Here is a 20,278-nt window from a genome sequence, read left to right on the forward strand (position 1 = left end):
AAGTTGCTTGACTTTTAGTCTGCTTCACAATTACTCACTTTGGGTCTATTTGAATACCGCTTATTGTTGAAAACTGAAAACTAAAAATTAAAAACACCGTAACAAAATAATTTTTTAATATTTGAATAGTGCCATGGAATTCAATTTAAAAAAAAAAAAATTTGCTGAAATCCGTACTTACAGGTCCCGTGAACAACGCACGGGACCCACACAAAAAAATGCAACCGCATTGAAACACGCAAAACGCGCTATCCAAACTCACACTTTATATTGTTTTTATTACAATAGAAGAGTAGAAGATATTAGTAATTTGAATGTAATTAGACTCTACCTACCTTGAATGTTTGACATACTCAGGAGTTTTAGCTTTTAACTTTTATATACAACTTTTAAAAACCTCACTTTTTTTTTTTTTTTTTAAATTAAGGTACAAGTATACTTTTATAACACTTTCAGTAAAAAAAATTTAGCAATAGACTAGATAAGTTGTTCTCAAACGAACACTCAATAGTGGGGTTTCTTTTTATGATATTCTCATATTTTTGTTTAATAAATTCATTGATCCCTAATTAAAAGTTGGTAGCAGAAGTTTCTGCTACTGTGATAGTAGAGTTAGTGTACATTTGGATACACGTCCACATCTGGCGTCCAGTGTTTCATGCTTTTTTTTTTCATTGAGAAGCGCATTTCAGTGCTTTCCAGTGGATTCCGTGCATTGTTCACGAGACCCACAAACTTCTTTTTTCAACAAAATTTTCATTAAAAATGGGTCCCACACTACTTACACATTTAAAAATTATTTTGTTACAGTGTTTTCAGTTTTCAATTTTTAGCAAAATAAGCGATATTTAAACACACCCTCAGTAGCAGAGTCACATTGGAGTCGTGGCTCCCCTTGTTTTTAAAAAAAAATTTGTTAACTCTAGCATGAATATGCAATAAAACCACTAACTCAATAAATTTTTTTTTTGTTCACGGGACCCACAAACTTCTTTTTTCAACAAAATTTTCATTAAAAATGGGTCTCATGACACTACTTACATATTTAAAAATTATTTTGTTACAGTGTTTTCAGTTTTCAATTTTTAGCAAAATAAGCGATATTTAAACACATCCTCAGTAGCAGAGTCACATTGGAGTCGTGGCTCCCCTTGTTTTTAAAATTTTTTTTGTTAACTCTAGCATGAATATGCAATAAAACCACTAACTCAACAAAAATTTACTTGCGGGCTCCACTCAAATTTTAGTTAGAATTTGGTTTGCTTGAATTTTTTTTTTTTTAAGAATTTGACCTATCAAAATGTAAAATTTAGGTCCTAAATATTTACAATTGGTCCATCAAAACTTTGAAGTAATCTAGAAAAACCCAACAATTAAATTGGTAAAAAAAAAATTAAAAAAAATACCCATCAGATGGCCCATTTCTTAGCCTCATGACCTTCCAAACCCTACAAAACACATTTCATAGATCAACACTACCGAAAAAAGAAAAAAAAAAAAAAAAAAGTCTCTCTCTCTCTCTCTCGCTTTTTTTTATGCAAGAAAATACTTTACTAACGAAGGAAAAAACCAAAGCTATACAAAGGAACAAGCTTCGTTCCTAATATCAGACTCAAAATAATAGGGGCATTTATCTACATTAAAAGAGCCAAAAACATTACATTTGAGAGACCATTTAGCTTCTACTAAAGAATAAATACTAAAACGAACTGAATTTAGACATTAGTTTAGATTCTTTAGAACCAACCAACTAACTAAATTAGTTTTAGTTTACCATGTAATGTCAAAAATTATTACTGTGTGCTCAATGCTGTGTCTGGTACAATTGTACCGTCATATCATTTTTCCAAGTCTTAAAAAAGTTTGCTAACTTTCAATTAGTGGCTTCTTTCCTAACTTACTTAAAAAAATTAATAATAAATCCGTTTACATCTCTATATTAACTTTATATAATAAAATATATAACCTTGTAATTGAGCGAACAAATAACAGTATTGTTAGGAATGAATGTCATATAATATTTTTTTTAAAATAGTTTATATATATATGAATGATAATCTTGTTTGTTTATTATATATTGATGTATTAATATTTGGTTTTGAGATAAAAGAGAAAAAAATTGCTTATAATTGTTTGGTTTTATCTATCATATCTAAATAGTAGTTTACACTAACTTTTCACACAATTTTTCTTTTTCTTTTTCCATTTGTTCTATAACTAGTTTATAAAATTTAGAAAGGGTCATCGCTTTCTTTTTCTTTTCTTTTTTTTCTTTTTTTTTTTTTTTGGGTTAAGTGAAAGGGCCAAAGTCGTCAACCTAAAAATAAATATTGTTTTCTTAGAACAAGAATCTGGATTATGACAATCGATATGATATATCCCGTAAATTAATACAATGAAATTCGTCAAGCACTTCTTAAAATTTGGTCCCCTTAGAAAAAATTCATGGTTCTGCCACTGAGTAGAGTGATGTCATCAAAACTAAATTGTTTTTCGCATTCTTTTTTGGAAATTTGAACATCCAAAGTTGTTGCAAACTTTGTTTTTTTTAGATAAGTGGATAATAGAAAAGGGAGGAGTCGGGGTTTAAGCCTTAAATAGATGACAAGATATCATTATCACTAAACTATCACTTGAACCCAAAATTACCAAAGCTTTAGAGTTTCAACATAAACAACATACAAATTTTACCCAAGTACATGGGAAATGGAAATACATTGCAAGTAAATTGATGGATCCCTCCCTTCCCCACCAAAAAAGAAGTAATGAAAGTTGTAGGATCGCACTGGATTTTGTGTGGGGCTATGGCATCTAATGCTGGTTGTTTCCTTCACCACCCACCGACAGCTATGATACAAGAAGTCATGCCATATGTGGTCTACATTTCTTTCTGGTTATGCAATTCATTCATCATCACTTGTAATTTGGGTATGGGTATATATTGATAACGAAGATGACTGTTAGAATGTATAGTTTCGAACATAATGAATGCTTTCTCTGATTGATGTAGAAATTGGTTGCCATGCCTCCTACTCCACAAAGTGATTGTGTGGACAAGAAATATTGAATGAACACACTCGTATGGTTGCATTTAATAGACATAGTATAGTGGTAAAGGGTTACATCAACATTGAAAACCTTATTTTAATCGGTTCAGAAATGATAGGCAATCCTTCACGATAGTATAGGAACAATTTAATGTACATCTAATTTAGTTTGTTCACCTAAAAATGAAGGTTCCAGTACCAGTATCCAATTAGAAAATGCTAAAACAAGTTGTATGTTTTCTTTTCAGTCTTTTTTTCCTATATATTTTAGGCCATAAAAGAGCTATTGCAGAGAATGATCCTTCATGGTAGATTTCATAATAATAGTTTGAATTCTTTGTCAAATGTCAACGATCTTGTTATATGTTTCTCAGAGATAAAGTACATTATATATTCTAACGCATATTTTGGATTCTAGAGTACAAATAATATCAAATGTCAACGATCTTGTTATATGATTGAATTTAATTAAAAATATTAATATTATTTTACTTTAAAAAATTGCACTTAGATTTTCTCAAATCACACTGAAAAATAAAAAATAAAAATAATAAGTCAATGAGTTTAATCACTAGCAGAATGGCGTAAGATACCGCACAACTTTTGATCTTTTATTGTTTATTTGATAAGCTTCTTGAATCGAAGGCCAATGAGAGGCATGGCTTGCCTCACTGTTGCAATTTGCACCCCTTCCCTCTTTTACTTCTTAAATAAATTAATAATTAAATGGATTTTTTTTTAACCTCCCTATAAAATTTTATAATATATACATATTATATATATATATATATATTTAAACTCTAATGATCTTGTATAATCTACATGTTTTTCTAACATTATCTTTATTTTAAGTTGTACTTTTTTAGAAATCTTTTAAAATTAATAAGAAATAATTTTTCTGGATCTTTTCTAAAATTAATACTACGATCACTCTTTGTTTTTTGGACCATCGAATAGTACAATTGTTGGCCATGGGATCTGCTTGATTATGGTAGCATTTGCATTTCACAAGTTGCTACATGCTCTGAACTTGAAATTTGCTAATGCATGCAGTTCTCTTTTATTTTATGTATTTCAACTTCCAAAGGTCTTGTAAATTTGGACTGTGTGAGGTTTAATAGTTTGAAGGTCTTAATAATTAAATGATGGGGAATGCCAATACAGGTAAAAATTAGTCTGGGGACACAAAGCAGGTTTTGTTAATTGAAAGACCTAGATTTAAAAAAATAACTAGTAGGTCTATTCACTTTCACTCTATTTAAGTATGGACAAGATCACAGGGATTTAGATCTTCTAAAATTCTTAGAGTATTTTACCAAATAAATTTCTACAAATCTTTAACATTCTTTATATGATTTAGGGTCTAGATTCTGTGCATTCCACTTAAAATTTTCTTAAAATAATAAAATAATGCAAATAAAACAATTAGATTCTCACGTTAACCTTTCCAAAGGGGGAAAAAATATATCAACCACCAAACTCCATCTCAGAAAATTTACATTGTTGAAGAATACAATCTCCAAAAAAAAAACATCCGAGTCAACTTCTTTTAACAAATCTCTCTTTAAGATATTTATCACACAAGATATATATATATATATATATATATATAAAAGATGAACCCATAATCAAAGAAAGTTAATTTTATCCCAATCAAAGTCACCACTCTTTATCAGATGATTCAGATCCATTGAGATTGTTTTGTTCAGTACGGTAAAAATAAAATTAATAGGAACAAATGTTACAAACCCATCCCCCTGTTTGGTCCCAAGAGAACAAACGAATTTAATGTGGTAGGTTGATTTCATTTTCCAAACTAGAAAATCTTAAAATGAGAAACAAACAGCTGAATTTAAAAGAAATCAAAAGAAAAGGGTTTCAAAACCAAAGAAAGAAAGAATCTAGAATTTAGGGGGAAAGAGATTACAGTTGACATTAAAAATTGGAACTTTTTAAGTGAGGGGTTGAGCACAAAGCACATATGCAAGTTGCTGAAGAAAAAAAAAAAATCGTCTATAATTTTGTTGGAGGTGGAAACCAAATTGGCAGATCTCCATCGGGAGGGAAGGGGGTGATTTTTATTTTCCCCCTCTGCAAATGCAAACGCGTTAACGATATTAGTCTTGGTTTTTGAGTTTTTTTTTTTTTTTTTTTGTAATATTATTTTATTATTTTAAAAATATTTTTAGTAGAATGTTAATATGGCAAAATCTATGCTCTTAAATTATAAAAGAATTGTTGATTTAAAAAAATCTATTTGATATAACTCTAAAAAATCTTAATCCAGAGCCACCGGTTGTGTATGTAGGACTTTGGTAGAAAAGTTGGAACTTATTAAAATGCCTTGGAGAAGTTTTTTTTTTTTTTTTTTTTTTTTAGAAACAAGACCTTGAAACTTTATTAAAAACAAATCAGCCGTGGTCGGCAAAAATTACATGAGAAAGGTGGGGAGGAACATCCTCCGTCCACACCGAAAAACCTCTAACATGTCTAGCATGTTTAGCTAGGTTGTGTGCTACAGTATTTCCATTTCGACCCACATGCGAGTACTTGATGCTACTGCCTGTAACTACCATGGACTTTGCCGAGCTTAGGATATGACCATATGGAGAAAGGGATTCATCATCAGACTTCATTGTTTTTATAACATTCACCGAGTCCCCCTCTAATATGAAGGAGGTGAAGCCAAGTCCCTGTGCAAAGGAGATAGCTCTAGCTGCTGCCATAGCTTCGACAATTTCCGGCGAGAAAATATCTGATGCTGGAAAAAGGTTTTTTTTTTTTTTTTTTCTCTCTCTCTAGGTAATGGTGGACAAGTATCACATTAAACATGGTGAAGTGAACCAACTCAATGTTGACTTTGCATAACAATATGATTATTTCTTTTCTCTTTTTTTTTTTTTTTTTTTGGGTAAGTCAATATGATTATTTCTATTTCTTAAAGCAACAATACTTTTAATTTCTGGTAAAACTGTAATATTGATTCAAACGCCAAAACCTTCCCCACATGATTCTACATTTTCTTGAAAATCAAAAACCTATTATTACAACTGTCAATAGTAAATTGCAATAACATTACCCGCTATATATGCTTGAAGAATATTCCCAACACAAAACTCTCTATAAATACTAAAAGAGAGGCCAGACCAGTTTGCCACAACTACTAGTAAAAAGCAAAACTCTCTCAATCTCTCTCTCTCTATATATATAGTGATTTTAGAAACATGAGTGGAGGAATGGAATCAATGAGTAGTAGACCCTACTCTGAAAACGGAGGAGAGCAACACACGAGGAGGGAGTGGTGTGGGCACTTTCAGATGCCACTGCACTATCCTAGGTACACTCAAGCTGACTATGAGACCATGCCGGAGTGGAAGCTTGATTGTTTGCTTAGAGAGTATGGGCTACCAACCATTGGAGATGTTGACCATAAGAGAAAGTTTGCCATGGGATCCTTCTTGTGGCCTCAATAGAATTTTTCATTTTTAGGGGTTGTGAGTTGTGACTGATGACTTGTTATCTACCTTTGAATTTTTTTTTTTTCTTTTGTCTTCTGTGATTTACATTATTACATTAGACAAAGATTGAATTTATGGGGAAGTAGCAAAAGCATACATGAAAATAGCAATCTTTAATCCATAAATAATATTGTGTCCTATGTTTTGGTCTGTACCAGCTAGTAGTCTGGTGGGAATGTCTTGGGGTTTGATGTGGGATTTTTTATATTATTTATGTATGGACTATGAAAAGTTTGATAATAGTGATATTTGAAGATTTATCCCAATTTTTCAGTTAGAACTAGTATGTATATTGTTATAGGTGTTTTGCAATTGGAGTGGAACTTTTTTTTGTGCCTATACCAATAATGTAGAATGATAGGAAAGAGAAGGTGATGAAAGGTGTCGCGTAATTGTATTATTATGATTATTATAGTTACTATTCATAAATTAATCTCCCTTTGGGACTTCCACTTATCTGGCCCAGTGAAAGCAGAAAGCATTGAAATGAAAGCTACTGAATTGAAACTGGTGGTGGTTAGTAATTTGGTTGGTATTTGGTAAAGCCCACCTTTCTTTTGTTTTTTTTATCTTTCTTCTTTTCTTGTGGTTGCTTTCGATTTTTTTCTTTCAAAGTGTTTTTTATTTGGGAATGGGGAGGGAAGGTCTATGTGCAGACTGCAGAACATCCAATGACTTGGTCAATTATGAAATGAAAGCGACAAAACCAAAAAAACAAAAACAAAATAAAAATATACAACAAAAGCAGTATGATCAATGTTTTGAATTTTGTTCCGTTCTGTTCGGAACCAGCGAAAAATCTTGTACTGGAATGCAAACTAAAATGAGAAATCCCCTTATTCCACATCGAATAGAATTCGGGTCCATTCTGAATCATTTTGGCCGGGTGTGCATTTTGGGCTATTTTGTTTCCCTTAAAAGCAAAACCCCTGCCTTAAAACATTTGATCTTAACACGAGATGGGGGAAAAAGAGAACAAGATGAAGCAAAGTCGGGGTGAGATAAAAATAAAAAACAAAAAACAAAAAAAAACATAAGAAGATAAAAATAGGAGAAGAGAAGACTGAAGAGAGCATATAGCCACTAACAGACACACGGTAGAAATGCAAAAATTCTAGGAATTGATTTCATGTAAAAATAATAAACAATTAGTTATAGTCTACCACATAAAAAAATATATATATATAGTCGTGGAAAAGAATGATAAAAGTGTGCTCCTAAAATAAGTCTTGAAAATGAGATGAGAAGAAAGAATAGTCAAGAATTAGGTGATATGAGGAAATAAATAGAGTAGGTCACGTGGGTGGGTTTGGAAAATGGAAAAAGTAAGTGGAAAGAAACTTCTTGGAAGGTTCTTGTATACAAGTACCCTAGGGGTTTGTTTTATTTTATTTTTTTCTTAAAAACCATAAATAATTGTTTTTTTATAACAATCTACTCACTTTATTTGACAGTTTTCAAAAGAAAACTGTGGCAGGCCGAGATATGGCTAAGTTAGATTTCGACTACACAATTAATTTATAGAGATAGAAGGTCAATTAACCTTAATTATCCCTTTTTTTAACCAGTTAATAAAGTGGTACTGAAATGTGTGCTTGGTATATATATATGTAAGTCAGGAAAAGCTGAACGATATACATCATTGAATTTGGAAGTAGATAAAAGGAAAAGAGCAGTTGAGGAGCATAAATCTTGAGGAGCATAAATCAAATGTTTGGAAGTGCCATGGTTGTGACACTATTTTTACATGTGGAATAGCAGAAATCAATTCATAAAACAGTTAAGACCACTGTTTACAATCATGTGATTAAGAAGCAATACCTAAAGAGTAACAACAACAGCACAAGAGGAGAAGCATATCATTGCAGCCAATTGTAGTCATTGGGATATATCACATGTTGAGCAAAGGTCTTTTCAACCTAGAAGTAAAAAAGGAGTGTACAAGTAGGATTCTGAGCTTCCCTAACAAAATAAAAAATCATACTTCGATGACGTTAAAATTACTCTCTTAAGTTAAATGATGAACTGAGAGATTTAAAAAATGCATCAAAGTATAACACTTGGTTTCTTACCAAAAGAACAAGTAAGCAGGGATCAAGTTCTCAAGTCAAAATGAGAACTTGATATATATATATATATATATATATATATATTGGGACTTGGATTTAATTCAAGAAGAATCAATCTCTAATATGGTCAGAACTTACATTTTTAATTATCAAAAAACGTAAGTTAACCAGTGTGAACATATATATCATTTTTACTTATAGTGGTCTTCACTCCTAGGAATTACAATCTAACTCCTAATTCAATTCAAGAGCAAAGTACTAATTGTAAAATCAAGTTTGGTGACTACAATGATCTTTCTATCACAATTAAGCAATTAAAAAGCAAATCAACCAAAATAAATAAATAAATAATGATAATAATACAAATAAAACAAACAGCCAACAATAATGGTTTCATTATACTGCCAATAACAATAATGGTTTCAACATTAAGCAACTAAAAAGCAAAACAACAATAATGGTTTCACTATACTATTCTGTGAGGTGAAATGCTTTTTTTAAGCGATAATCAAGAAGTTTTGTCCAAAAACAAACTGTCATGCAGCTACAAAAAGAACAGGTGCATAGTGTTGATGCCCATTTTTTGAATCCGTACCCAAAAGCTTATACGGAGGAAAGCCCAATGAAAAGCAAGGCCCAAAGGCCCACCAAGAAGACAAAGAGCAAGAGAGGTTCAAAAAAATAAATGCAAGGGAAAGCAATCTGCAGCAGAATACAAATCTGCCACAGAATACAGCTTTGCCACAAAATACAATTCTCTGGCAAAATGTCTTCGGCAGATGAAGATAAATTGGGCCCAAGACCCTTTTGTTCCAGTTAACATTATTTGGCCCACAAAGGCCCAAATCCTTTTGTATAAAAGATAGGCGTGAAAACTAAAATGAAAAAGTACAATGAAAGGAAACAAGGAACAACAGGAAGTGTCAGTAGCAGGAATTGCGTGAAGGAAAAGTCAAACTAAAGGAAATGACAAAACACAGCAGGAAACGCATGAAGAAATAAAACAGAGCCACACAATAGAATAAAACAAAGCTAATCTACTACGACAAAAACGGTGTGGGAGAAAAACACAGAAAATAGTGGAGCAAGCACAGAAGGGCCGAAACACCATCAACCTGTACCCAGCTAATACAAGGGAGGTATGCCCACGGTCAAGGGGATTCAAAGGGTGTGGTTTGGTGATGGGGGGAAAAGAGAGTCTATATTTGGTTTCCTGCCATGACTTCTTTTGGGAATATACCTTGCTGAGATGGTATCTTACCCAAAAGAAGTAATAAATGGTAAGAACCATCTGATGCATGCCATAGAGCTAGGTAGTGAGGTAGTCCAATCCTTATTGGTTAGTCACCTAAAGGTATAGGTATATAGCAAGAACAAACAAAAGGAAATTTGGTCATGAAATGAGTAATGGTGCAACTGACGTATTCTGAGCAATGGCAGTGGCTGGGGCAACCAATGGCTTGGTGGGTAGTCCTAAAGGGATGCCCACAACAAACCAAAAATAATTGGTGAAGCCCTAAGGGTAAAAGGGAGAAATCTCATTGAATCAATTCACTATAAAAGAGAGGTAACCATGGCAGAAAAATGGGGGAAGGAAAAACACAGAAGAAAGAAAAACACCGAAAGAGGGAGACTCAATGGAGGGAGGCACTTAAGGGAGAAAACTCATGGTAAGAGAGTAGTAAGAACCCAGAGAAATGGACCCAGGAAAAGGAAAGACCAAAAAGGGGAAATAACCCACGGCAGGAGAGTAATAAGAAACTAAGAGTAAAAAAAAATGGAGAGAAAGAAAGAAAGTGATAAAACAAAGAGAGAAAAATACGGTAAGAATAGGAGCATGCATCCCTACCATATTTTCCCTCCATCTTAGCAAACCCACTCTTTGATGTCTCCAAAAGTAATAGCTAGTAGCCATTTAGGCTTATTCTCCAAAATGCACAACTTTGATGGCAAAAGCCTATGACAAGGTTGTTCAAGTTAGGGTTTGGGTTCTTTCTTGGTTTACTTATCCTATGAGAAAATTCAATACTTGATTTTGATTGCAAATATATTTGATTTCTCTCATTGTAAATTATATCTGCTGTATTTAATCATTCTACCGAAGCACGTTTTTATCACGTTTGCTGCATCTATTGTCCTGCTGTGGTATCTTTACTTTTTGTACTAGTTATTCTGTTGTAGCACCTTTTCACTATATTTACCGAGTTAGCTATTATACTAGCTAAAGTTTTTCTGTTGAAGCTTTCTTCTTTATTTGTTATTACGTGTTTTACTTTTGACACAAACTAATCATTATCCTACCATAAATATATATACATATATCTTGTTCCTCATTTTCTGCAAAATATATTTTATATATGTATATGTGAATACGTATAAGTATATATACTCATATATGTATGTATATATTTGAGAATATGTTAATCTATTTAAACTAATATTTGTTTGATGGGTATTTTCTTTGGGTTTTAGATTTGTTTATGTGTAGGAAGTAGAAAAATATTTCTGCAGTAAAAACGAAGAGTAGTCATTCACATTGCAAAAGGCTTTACTGCACGGCAGAAGGCTTTAAAGCACAGCAGATAGCTTTAATGCACAGCAGACAACTTTATTGCACAGTAGAAGGCTTTACGGCAGAAGGCTTTACTGCACGGCAGAAGGCTTTACTGCATAGCAGAAAGTTTGCTGCATAGTAGAAAAGTCAGTCCTGCGGTAGAAACTGGAGAAAAGTTCCTTTTGAGGCAGAAATTGGACAAAAGTTCCTTCTGCGGCAGAAACAGAGGATAAGCCCACTTTGCAACGTCTTCCCCTTGGACTTGGACTCAACATTTGTGCACAAACTGACAACGGCAAAATGGTACTTTGAAGCCCATTATGCGGAGCGCCAGACCCGACTTCCTTCTTAGAAAAAGAAACGTAGAAAGAACCCTCAACACATAGCAATTCAAAATTTAAGCAATTCTGACTCTTTTAAGTAATTCAAAATTTAAGCAATTCTGACTCTTTTAAGTAATTCAAAATTTAAGCAATTCTAACTCTAAGTAACCAACAACTCCATGATTTTAGGGAGGATAATCTTTCCAAATACCTCAATCAAATTAAGGGGTTTGAGAGCAGGTAAAGTGGCCACTAGAGTAGGTATACCTTGGAGCAGAACTCAGACTTATATTGGTAGCATGGTAGGGCTTCAATAAAGAATTAGGTCACAGAATATTCAGAAAGATTTCCTACACATAAGCTATAACTCAGCTAAGGGAACGATCATCAAGACAAACATTCAAACTTTAAAAATAATCACAAACAAAAACTTTTTTTTAACAGATTTAATGAAATAATTAGCTTTAAAACAATGTCTTTTTTTTCAATTAAAATAAATTAAAAAAAAATAAAAATAAAAATAAAAAAAAATAAAAACTTACCTGGAAAGTTTGGGGGTTGTTGTCTTTGTCACTGTTAGGGAGAATGCCGTGAAAAGAAGGGGTAGTGGGAGCGGTGGTCCTTGGCGGCGAAGATTAACCAGTGTTACAAGTCTGAACGGTTATCCAATAAACATATGAAAATTTTTAGAATATATACAACAATTAGTAATGTGCCAATTAGTTAATACCATCTTATATCACATACTTTCAAGTTTCAACCAACGCATAGCACAATTATAGGACTTTTTGTTAATCAATAATGCTATTTTAAAAATTATTCAGTAAAGTAACATTGTTTTAAACTTAAAGTCGCTGCAAAATAGCCTTTTGTTAAACTTGTCTTTTGAAAAGACGAATTCAAGCACCGAACTCGTCTCTCCAAGAGACAAGCTTCACCCACTATGCTGTCATGGATAATGGAACATGGCCATTTTCATGTTTTAAGTGGAATTCATCTTTCCTAAAGACGAGTTCCCTTTAAAACAGTGGAACTCATTTTTTCTAAAGACAAGTACACTTGAACTCACATCTAGCCAATATGTTGACTAATGAATCATGCCTAGTCCAAAACTCCAAACTATTATATATATTTGCAAATTAATTTTACAACATTGCTATTTTTTGGCAAATAATTTTTTAAAATGTATGATTTAAAGCATCAAAGGAAAGAGTAGTAGTAGCCCTAATGATTGACATCAAACACAGCTATCACTTGTAGTAGCACTAATGTTTACATACAAAGTCAGGTGTGAACATTAGTTAGCTCAACAAGTTAACTCTTTTTGTAATCAAATCCCCATCTACATCAAAGAACTCATTGATGTCTTAGTTAAAAAAAATAAAGTCTTGAAGCAAATGTCATAATGTGCTCTCATAAAACAGAAACATAATACATGCCAACAACACATAATATATAATAATAAATAACTCACTTCAGTAGCTTATACTATATAGATTAAACATTTTAAAGAAAAACCAAAACAGAAGAACAAAATAAAAGAGATTTTGTACCTGGAATGGAAATAAGGGGTTTAATATGGCAAGGCTTTAGCTTTAGGAAGGTTCTACATGGAGCTCCAGAAGAACATTCCTTGCACAATGGCACTCATTAATCAACAAAAATAAAATAAAATAAAACTTATAGATCGATTTGATGAAGAAGAAGCACCAAGAAGGAAAGTTAAGAAAGATAAAATGCAAAGAATGAAACTAGCATTGGAATGAAACTTACCATAAATGAGCAGGTTAGGCTCCGGCGAACCAAATTTCAAAACTGAAAGCTTGGATTAAAACCTTCAGTGAGAGAGAATGCGAGTGCGAAGCCTGGGCCGGGGTTGGAGCTGGACTTGAAAAGAGTGGCAGTAAGGACGCGAAGTAGCAGCAACGGAGATGGAGTTGACAACGGAAGCTTGGCTGAAGTGAGAGTTTGGAGAGAGTGAGAAGGAATGTTATTTTGAGAATGTGAAAACCTAATAACTAGGAAGGCGAAAAAAACAGAGGGAAATTTTGGGGCAGAGAAATTTAAAGGTCTATTGCAGCAGTCTTACCCACCGCTATAACTAAGAAAAAACGCCGCAAAAAGGAGTACCTATTGCAGTGGTCATCGCAATGCCGCTATAACTTACATATTGCGGCAATTTTCTATACCACCACTATAGTATTTGCGCAAAATGATATATTTATTGCGGCGGAATTTTGGAGCGCTGCTATATCTAAGTTAATGCTGCTAAAACATATATATTGTGGCGGTTTTATGTCCTACCACTGTAAGATGCCGCAATAGTACAAATTTCTTGTAGTGATAAGAGCCTAAAACTTTATAATACAATAAAAAGAAGGCTGAAGTGATCAAGTAAAACAAAGGTAATATAGAATGCATTTTTTTTCCACCTTTATTTTATGACACCACAAATACAAATTCTCAATCACATTTTTTGTATTCTACCATATACTCCACTAATCACAACTTAACTTGTATTCATTTAACGTAACTTATAAAATAATCATAGTTTCAAATGGGAAAAATAATAATAATAATCAAATTAAACATATGGCATACCATAATGAGTGGAAGTGGAACACAAAAGTGAGACATGAGATTTGTGTTCTATCAAAACATGCAAGAAAATAATTCAATAAAGTGAATCCATTCATAATAAAGTCACTAAATTTATGAAGTCATCTATCTACAACAACAACTATACTCTTTTTAGGTTTAGGACCAGTTATGAACAAAAATATGACACTACGCACAAATACAGTAGATTTATGTAAAAGAACAATGCTCTCTCTCTCTCTCTCTCTCTCTCTCTCTCTCTCTCTCTCTCTCTCTCTCTCTCTCTCTCTCTCTCTCTCTCTCTCTCTCTCTCTCTCTCTCTCTCTCTCTCAAAATTGTATTTTCTTGATTAATGCTAATCAAAACATGAAAAAACACTAAAAAAGCTGATGTGAAAACTACACCCCTAAAATTTGGGGGTGTGGGTGCAAGCACCCACGAACGAGTGGGTTTCCTCATGGAAAGTACGCTTTGGCCTTGGAGTGACCTGGTGGAGGGTGAAAATAGAGTCTTCTCCTAGATTAGGTCTAGGAATCATACTAAGCCTTTTGGACCACTTACTTACATGCATAGGTCTACATACCAAATTATGGGTCCAGAATTTGGGTATGACTTAGGAAGGTGTTTGTAGTGGGCCTTTTTGGTTAAATCGGGTTGGGATGTCTCCTGCGATACTAGGCTCAAATATTCTGAGTAAGGGAGTTGAGACCGATCTAACTGCAACTCAATTTGGTCCGGCTTGTGCGCAAACTATGCCTCGTCTGCCAGGAGCACGCTTACGGCAGGCAGAACTGTTTCAGATAAGTCGTGGCAAACATATATGATAATAATAAGATAAAAGAAAATATTTTGACTTCTTTATTAAAGTAAATAGATAATCCCTACTTAAGAAAAGATAATCACAGTTTAACAAAAATTATTTTTATAAGGAAAGTAAGGGAAACAAATTGGTAGTATATGGGTTAATTAAAAAAGGAAAGAAATCAGATTAAGTCTGATCTGCAGGACCAAAACCAGAGAGGGAAGAACGCCTCTTCTCAAAGTGAATAACCTCCCAGGGAGATCTTACCGTGAAAATTAATCACTTTGAGGGAAGCGAACTTGAATGGCTGGTGCACAAGAGAACTCTTTGTTTCTAACAGAGGGCATGACTTTGAGAGGGAGAGAGAGAATCAACCTATTGGTGCATGCCTACCGCTCTAACTCTCTATCTTTTTCTTTCCTTCTCCTCTAATATTCCCCTTTCTTATCTTTTTTTCTTTCTTCCTCTTTTTCTTAATACTTGTTTTCTATTTCCTAATTTTCGAATTTCTAATATAGTGGTGTGTGTTGTTTTTCCCTGTTCACGGCAAGGGTCTCTTTATAGTGTCTGCCGTGACCGGGTTTTACTATGTTAGCCCTTAACCACCTTTGTCTGGTCTGGGTGTACTTGCCAACCATTACTGGTCTGTCTGTGTGCCATTCCCAACGCCAAACAAAAGAAAACTATTTTGTTTGTTTTTCTGCCGTGACACCCTTCCTTGCTATGATGTGGGTGCCTTCTCTCTCCCTATCCCTCATGGCATGCACCTAGTGGTTCCGACTCAGTTTTGCTTCTTTTGGGTGGTATGTCATCCCAGCGGGACACTTTCCCCAAAAAAACCTGAGCAGGAACCTCAAAATAGGTTTTTCCCCTCTGCTCACTGCTAAATCATGCCCTCTTACCTCTGACCCATGACCTCACCGTATCTTTTATTGGCTGGGTATAGGCTGGTGAGGTCTGGGCCTTGCGCGTGCCTCTCTTCCATGTATGTCCAAAACCTGCCTGCTGCTCATGCATTTACCGTGGTTGGCCTGCATAGTCTGCCGTCCATTTTTTGACTATTTTCTAGTTCCCATTTCCTTTATGGCTTGCCCCACTTAGGGGCTGGGCCTTGCATGAGGGTGGGTTTTGCCTTTCTTCAGCCCACCCTTTTTCTTGCTACCATCTTCTGCCATACCACTCTATCATTCCTGTTGCGAAATTGTTTGCCTCAATCCCACTAGGCCTCTTTGGGCCTGCCGTTTATTCTTTTCCTAATGGCCCAGTACGGCTATTGATTCTTTTATTATATTACTAGCGGGCTCCTGTATCCCATTTGTTTTCACTTGGGCGTCCCTGGCCCATTTGCTTTTCTTGGGCTTCTTCAACCCTTTTCTTAACTTTGCATTCCCATAAGCTTTTACTGAGTTCTTTGGGATTCCCCGACCAAATTACATTATCTTTCATCCTTAGGGTTCATGGGCTTACCATCAACCCCTTACTTTATTTGCTTTCATTACTTTGAGCCTGCCGTGGCCCATTCTCACTTTTCCACATCATATACTACCCATGATTTGCTTTTTCTCTTTTTCCGAGCTCCTTTAAGCCCATCTACCCTCTCAAGACCCATTTGTTTATCTCATGGGCTTGTGATTCATTATTCTTGCCGCTTAGGCTTAATGGGTTTTCTATCCATTTGCCAACTCTTTTCTGTCCATGTTGCTAGGCTTCTTCTTTCCACTTGGGCTTCCAAAATGGCCATTGTGGTGGGCCTTTTTTGGTTAAATTGTGTTGGGCTGCCTCCTACAGTATTGGGCCCGAGTATTTTAGGTATGGGAGTTGAGACCGGTCCAACTGCAACTCAACTTGGTCCGACTTATGCACAAACTATACCTCGTCTGCTAGGAGCACGCTTACGGCGGACAGAATTATTTCAAATGAATTGCAGCAGACAGATATAATAATAATAACAAAATCAAATATCTTGAGATCTGTATTAAGGTGAACAGATAAACCTTACTTAAGAAAAAAAGATAATCACAGTTTTAGCAATAATAATTTTATAAGAAAAGTAAAGAGGAACAAGTGGGTAATATATGAGTTGATTGAGAGAGTAAATAAATTAGATCAAGTCTGATCCGCAGAATCAGAACTAGAGAGGGAAGAACACTTCTTCTCAAAGTGAATAATCTCTCAAGGAGATCCTGCCGTGTAAATTAATCACTTTGAGAGAAGTGGACCTGAATGGTTGGTACACAGGATCACCTTTCGTTTCCGGCTAAGAGCAAGATTTTGAGAGGGAGAGAGGGAATCAACCTATTGGTGCATGCCTGCCGTTCTAACCTTTTATCTTTTTCTTTCCTTTTTCTAATATTCCCCTTTTTCTTATCTTTTTTCTTTCTTAATCCTTGTTTCTATTTCCTGACTTTCAAGTTTTCAGTACCGTGATGCTTACTATTGTTGTGGTTCCTGTACATGGCAAGGGCCTCTTTATAGTGTCTGCCGTGACTGGATTTTACTATTTTAGCCCTTAACCACCTTTGTCTGGTCTAGGTGTACCTGTCGACCACCACTGGTCCAACTGTGTACTACTCCCCATCGCTAGACAAAAGAAAGCCATTTTATTTGTTTGTCTGTCGTGGTACCCTTTCATGTTACGGTGTAAATGTCTTCTCTCTTCCTATCCCTCATGGCATGCACCTGGTGGTTCCAGCTTAGTTTTGCCCTTTTGGGTGGTATGTCATCCCAGCAGGACACTTCCCCCAAAAGAGTCCTAACAAGAACCTCAAAATAGGTTTTCCCCTCTCCCCACCGCCAAACCATGCCCTCTTACCTCTGACCCATGACCTCACTGTGTCCTGTATTGGCTGGGTACAGGCTGGCGAGATTTGGGCCTTGCACGTGCCTCTCTTTCATGTATGTCCAAAATCTACCAGCTGCTCATGCGTCTGCCGTGGTTGGTCTGCACAGTCTGCCGTCCGTTCTTAACTATTTTCTGGTTTCCCTTTCCTTTAGGGCTTGCCCTATTCGGGGCTAGGCCTTGCTTGATGGTGGGCTTTGCTTTTTCTTCAGCCCACCCTTCTTCTTGCTACTATCTCCTACCATTCCACTCTATCATTCCTACTGCGAAATTGTTTTGTTTCAATCTGGCTGGGCCCCTTTAGGCCTGTCGTTTATTCTTCCCCTAATAGCCCAGCAAGACCATTGGTTCTTATGTTACATTACTAGCGGGCTCCTATGTCCCATTTGTTTTCCTTTGGGCGTCTTGGGCCCGTTTGCTTTCCTTGGGCTTCCTCAGCCCTTTTCCTAACTTCGCATTACCATGGGCTTTTACTGAATTCTTTGGACTTCCTTGGCCCAATTACATTATTCCTTATCCTTGGGGTTCATGGGCTTGCCATCAACCCCTTACTTTCTTTGTTTTCATTACTTTGGGTCTGGCGCGGCCCATTCTCACTTTTCCACATCATATACTACCCATGGTTTGCTTTTTCTCTCTTTCCAGGCTCCTTTAAGCCCATTTCCCTCTTCAAGACCCATTTGTTTATCTCATGGGCCTATAATCCATTATTCCTGCCGCTTGAGCTTAATGGGTTTTCTATCCATTTGCCAACTACTTTCTGTCCGTGTTGCTGGGCTTCTCCCTTCCACTTGGGCTTCCGAAATGGCCATCAACAGCCATCAACAGTGTTATACACTCAAGACTGCCTGACTTGTGGACTAGCCTCCATTATGTGTTGCTAAGCCACGTTTAAATAAAGAAGTTATTAAAAGAGCCCTAATCTTTAACCTAAACATACATTATGCACTTAATTAAAAATAACACACACAACATGCTAAAGATTGCATCACAATATAAAAGAAAACAAATAAAACACAATCAAACAGAGTATATTAAAAATGAAAACTAACAATTAAATAAACACAAAAGGAAAAATATTACAAAACAATCATGGCAAGATACTAAAACAAACATGGAAAACAATAAACATAATTAAATGACCTAAACAGAGTCAAATAGAATCAAACAACATGTAGAAAAACAAATAGATTGATAAAGACAAGATTTTCCCAAATTTGGGTTTGGGGTGCGTACGCATACTTAACCATGCGTTGAGCACACAAGAACCTTGCATAGAAACCAAGAAATGGACTCTCTCAAATTTTGCATGAGAGACACAGCCAAGGCCCAACAAGTAGAATGTATATTAGCCCAAAATAACTTAAGGGGTGTTTGGTCGTGTTGTTTAAAGAACACAACACGTATTTTCACAACATCTTTTTACCTACGGGTATTTTCACAATGCTTAAATAACACTAAAACAACATTACCAAAATATTAACCTACACGTAGCATAATGTTAATGGCCATTTTGGAAGCCCAAGTGGAAAGGAGAAGCCCAGCAACACGAACAGAAAAGAGTTGGCAAATGGATAGAAAACCCATTAAGCCCAAGCGGCAAGAATAATGGATCACAGACCCATGAGATAAACAAATGGGCCTTGAGAGGGAAAATGGGCTTAAAGGAGCCCGGAAAGAGAAAAAAAACAAACCATGGGCAGTATATGATGTGGAAAAGTGAGAATAGGCTACGGTAGGCTCAAAGAAAGTAAGGGGTTGATAGCAAACCCATGAACCCCAAGGATGAGGGATGATGTAATTGGTCCGAGGAAGCCTAAAGAACTCAGTAAAAGCCCATGAGAATGCAAAGTTAAGAAAAGGGCCGAGGAAACCCAATGAAAACAAATGGGCTCGGGATGCCCAAGGGAAAACAAATGGGACACGAGAGCTCGCTAGTGATGTAATGAAAAAACCAATGGCCATACTAGGCCATTGGGAGAAGAATAAACGGCAGGCCCAAAGAGGCACAGCAGGATTGAGGCAAACAACGTCACAACATGAATGATAGAGTGGTATGGTAGGAGATGGTAGCAGGAAAAAGGGTGGGCTGAAGAAAAGCAAAGCCCATCATCGAGCAAGGCCCAGCCCCTAAATGGGGCAAGCCATAAAGGAAAGGGAAACCAGAAAATAGTAAAAAAACAAACAGCAGACTGTGCAGACCAACCACGGCAAACGCATAAGCAGCAGACAAATTTTGGACATACATGGAAGAGAGGCACACGCAAGCCTAGACCTCACCAGCCTATACCCAGTCAATACAGGACACGATGAGGTCATGAGTCAGAGGTAAGAGGGCATGGTTTGGCGGTGCGAAGAGGGGAAAAACCTATTTTGAGGTTCCTGCTCGAGCTCTTTTGGGGGAAGTGTCCTGCTGGGATGATATACCACCCAAAAGAAGCAAAACTGAATTGGAACCACTAGGTGCATGCCATGAGGAATAGAGAGAGAGAAGACACCCACACCATAGCAAGAAAGGGTGCCACGGC

At 35.6% G+C, this 20,278-nt stretch overlaps 1 long non-coding RNA gene across 4 annotated transcripts; it reads right to left on the bottom strand.

Moving 5' to 3' along the window:
- Window positions 1–6,560: 6,560 nt before the first annotated feature.
- Window positions 6,561–13,516, bottom strand: LOC115983743. 4 transcript variants are annotated; one of them, XR_004090178.1, is made up of 4 exons: window positions 13,285–13,516; window positions 13,065–13,143; window positions 12,054–12,164; window positions 6,561–8,527 (listed from the first exon to the last, which is right to left on the bottom strand). It is a non-coding gene; the product is annotated as an uncharacterized LOC115983743 (long non-coding RNA). The 4 variants fall into 4 exon arrangements; XR_004090180.1 differs by having other exon boundaries at window positions 6,561–8,484; window positions 13,065–13,516; XR_004090177.1 differs by having other exon boundaries at window positions 13,065–13,516.
- Window positions 13,517–20,278: the final 6,762 nt, after the last annotated feature.

Source organism: Quercus lobata, chromosome 4 (genome assembly GCF_001633185.2).
Source record: "Quercus lobata isolate SW786 chromosome 4, ValleyOak3.0 Primary Assembly, whole genome shotgun sequence".
NCBI lineage: Eukaryota > Viridiplantae > Streptophyta > Magnoliopsida > Fagales > Fagaceae > Quercus > Quercus lobata.